The 3,899-nt window shown below is 36.8% G+C and overlaps 1 non-coding gene across 1 annotated transcript; it reads left to right on the forward strand.

The window, feature by feature from the left end:
- Positions 1-1,976: 1,976 nt before the first annotated feature.
- On the forward strand, positions 1,977-2,104 carry LOC114009648 (small nucleolar RNA SNORA63). Its single transcript, XR_003551038.1, has one exon. It is a non-coding gene; the product is annotated as a small nucleolar RNA SNORA63 (small nucleolar RNA).
- Positions 2,105-3,899: the final 1,795 nt, after the last annotated feature.

Below are 3,899 nucleotides of genomic sequence, written 5' to 3' on the forward strand. Positions count from 1 at the left end.
AACCCCAGGCGGCTACATGGGGGTCCCGCGACAGAGCCATTACGCCATCCGCTGGTTCCTGTTGTGTTTTTTTTTTTAATTATTTATTTTACTTAACCCCATTTGTTCTTATTTTTTAATTTGACCAGACAGAGAGAGAAAGGGAAAGCGAGAAAGCAAGCCACTAGGTATGGGACTCGAACCGTTGTTGGCCATGTGGGAATCCAGCGCCCTTAAACACCATGCCACCTGCCAGCCCTGGTGTGGGTTTTTATTGCCAGAGGGTACATGTGCTTGCAGAGAGAAAGAGAAAGCACCCCCCAGTGGAGCGCGTTCACACCACCATCCCTTTATCCTCTGTTTGTCTTTTCTGTTTGAGAGAGGTTTTCGCTATAGGGTGCATGCACTCGCCAGACAGACAGACAGAGATATAGAGACAGAAAGCGAGAAATCAACCCCCAGGGGGGATGGTCACGCCGCAATCCCTTCTCCTCCATTCTCTTCTCTGGATCTTGGGCACGCACGCACCTGTGACCGGCGTGAGTTCTAAGCCACCGGGTCCGGGACGTGAACCGCAGTTGACTACGTGGGAGTCCAGCGACATAGCCATTACACTAACTGCTGGTTCCCATCATTCTCTTTCTTACTTTCTGAATCAAGTTCACCTGTTTGTGCTTTTAGACTGTTTGCAATTTTTCTCTATTATATATACTCCTTCAATGGACAGAAGCTAAAAAGTTTCAAATTTCTACAATTATTTCACGAAGACATTATTGAAACTGGAATCATATTCATAAATGTTACATGAAATTCTGACATATTTTATTTATCAATTTACCCTACAGTAAAACTACCATTTTTATTTCTACAATCATTGCTTAAATGTAGAAGGATTATCGATCTGAATTGTTCTTTTAATAGTATTTTATTTTTATTTGTGAATTGAATAGGAGAAAATAGTATCACTGATATTCTTACTTCCTATTTTATAATTTATTATTTACATTCTATTGTACAGCTCTGTGAAGTAAAGTATGGTTTTTCAAAACATGTATGCATGTCTATTTTTTTCAGTGGATTGACCATTTCTTTGAGTAACTGGATGCACAAAAAAATGAAATACATCAAATTATTTTGAAGAGTAAGTTTATTCCAAACACAAAGAGTTAAATAAAAGATGCTGTTGCATTATAGCTAGTTAGTGGAACACGGGCCTTGGACTTGCTGACCCTGCTTCACACGCTTCTCTTTCTGGTTCATCTTTGTAAACAAATGTGCTCTGTCAGAGAGAGACGTGGGTGTCCTAGATTGTAGAGTGGATGCTTAGATTTGTTGTTGGATCTATTCTACTAGGCCATTTGTAAGATGAAGATAAAGCTTCTCCTATGAGCTCATCAATGCTTATGTGTTTGCTGTGTAGGCAAGAGCAAGAAGTTGGAGGAAAAAATTGTGCAGCAACAAATAATATACTGCACTTGGAAAATGCTTGTTTGGCCTTATTAACAAAGATAAATCTATAAAAAAAATCATTTGGCTGATTTAGTTGGTTGGGGAATTCATTTGTTCCCAGAGAAGTTACATTAGGATTCTATCCAGCTCCTCATAATGTATCCAGATGCAAGAAATTTAATTTATGTTTTAAATATAGTAAATGTTCTGGATTAAGGACTGAGTGCCTGCCAAATTTTAGGCTCAGCTGTTTTATTTTTTTTTTTGCCTGAGATACAAAAAAAAAGTCTTGAACTATATAAAATCAAGTTATTTACTTCCTAATTTTTTTGAATTTGCTGATTATATCAAAATGTGAAGACATCTTGCCAGGCTGAGTGCCTATATACTAGGACGGAGCCTGAGGGATTTGTTTCAAAAAATCAATTTTTATGGGATTGAAACTTGACTACACACACTGCTATTTGCATTTAACTTAGCTTTGTGTAATGTCTTGGCAAAGAGCTTGTTCTTTTAATTTGCTGATTGTTTTGAATGTTAATAGTGATAAGTTTAAGACTACACTATAGCTGTTAAGTGCTATGTTGTCATTCCCCATGCTCAAAATATGTTGTTTCTTAACTACATCTGTCTGCTATAACTCACATAGCAGCTAGAGATGCTTGGACTCATACTCATTGAAAAATAAATAAATTAAATTAAAGATAGTGATAAGTTTATTATATAAAAAAATCAGGATATCTGACAAATGTTGGAGAAAATTAAAGTCATGTTTTCCGTTCTGCTAAGTTATACAAATGGTTAATCACTTTCAATAAAGCAAATTCAGTATAGATATTTCCTATGAAGTCAATTGTCCATTATCCATTTTCTTTGTTCTTTGCTTCTATTTGTTCTTTAAATGTTTCTATAGGAATATATACATATTATTTTTTGGAGAGATTTTTGCTATAGGGCACATGCACTTGACAGAGAGGCAGAGGGACAGAAAGTGAAACATCACCCCCATGGGGAATGATCATGAAACAGCCCCTTCTCTTCCATTCTCCTCTAGGGATCTCGGGCTTGCACACACATGCAGCTGGCATGAATTTCAAGTCACCAGGTCCAGGACTCAAACCGCAGTTGCCTGTGTGGGAGTCTAGCAATGTAACTGCTATGCCATCTGCTGGCCCCAGAAATATAAATTTTAAGGCTTTAGGTTTTAATGATTATTTGACTACCCTTTTCCCAGGTAGATTGGGGCTAAAGTTAGATAGGAGTGAAGTTTTTGAATATCCCCTAATTCTTTAGGATGAGATATAAGACTCATTACTGAGAAAAAGCGTAGTTTGTTTCTTTTTTCTTTTCTGCTTTTCAAAGCTCCTTAAATTAATGAGAAACAAATTGAGAAAAAGCAATAAAACATAGTTATAAAAAAGAGCAGCTCCACTAAGATTGTCTCTTAATCCACAAAGCAAAGATGAAAATAGAAGACAATGGTTAGAATAATGCCAGAAAATGAAACGCAGACATTGAATAGAATAATCCAACAAGAGGAACGGTTAAAATAATCCTGTAATGATCAGTAGTTAGCATTTATTTTATTACATGTAAAATTTAAAAGGAAGTAAGGAGTAAATTTTCAAAAAAAGCAAGAAATTTTTGCTATTCATTTTTTAAAGTCTATATTATTAAAATATTTTTGACATGTGATATGAATAAACCTTACCGAAGAAGTTTATGAAGTAACACAAAAGATACTCTAAGGATATTTACTACAAGGGAGGTGGTCTTTACATTTTTCTTCATTTGTACTTCATTTTTCATTTGGAACATAGTCAGTACCTTTTTATTTATTTGACTTTATTTTTTATTTTTAAAGATTTTTTTCTGTTGTATTGTTACTATTATAATTTTTTGAAAGAGTTTTTTGATATAGGGTGTGTGCAATCACTGATGAGACAGAGAAAAAAAATGAAGAGACAGAAAGAGAGAAATCACCCCCAGGGAGAATGCGCACTGCAACGCCTTCTCCTCCATTCTCTTCTTGGAATTTTGGGCATGCACACACACACACACACATACACATACACATACACATCTAGTATGAGTTTTAAGCCACTGGGTCTGGGACTCAAACATGGGAATTCAGCACAGTAACCATTTCTCCATCTACTGGTCCTCCCAGCTGTGTTGTTATAATTGGTAATTTTTTTTAATTTTTTTGGAGAGGTTTTTGCTATAGGGCCCATGTGCTCGCTCACCAGAAAGACAGAGAGAAACAGAGAGAGAGCAAGTGAGAAATCACTCCCCAGGAGGGATGGCCACGTCACAATCTCTTCTCCTTCATTCTGCTCCCAGAATCTTAGGCGTGCGCACATGTATCCGGCGTGAGTTTAAGTCACCAGCTCTAGGACTAGAACCTCAGTCGACTACATGGAAGTCCAGCGACATAGCCATACTGACCAGCAAGTGCTGGTCCCATAATT

Source organism: Tupaia chinensis, unplaced genomic scaffold (assembly GCF_000334495.1).
Source record: "Tupaia chinensis unplaced genomic scaffold, TupChi_1.0 Scaffold000581_1, whole genome shotgun sequence".
Taxonomy (NCBI): domain Eukaryota; kingdom Metazoa; phylum Chordata; class Mammalia; order Scandentia; family Tupaiidae; genus Tupaia; species Tupaia belangeri.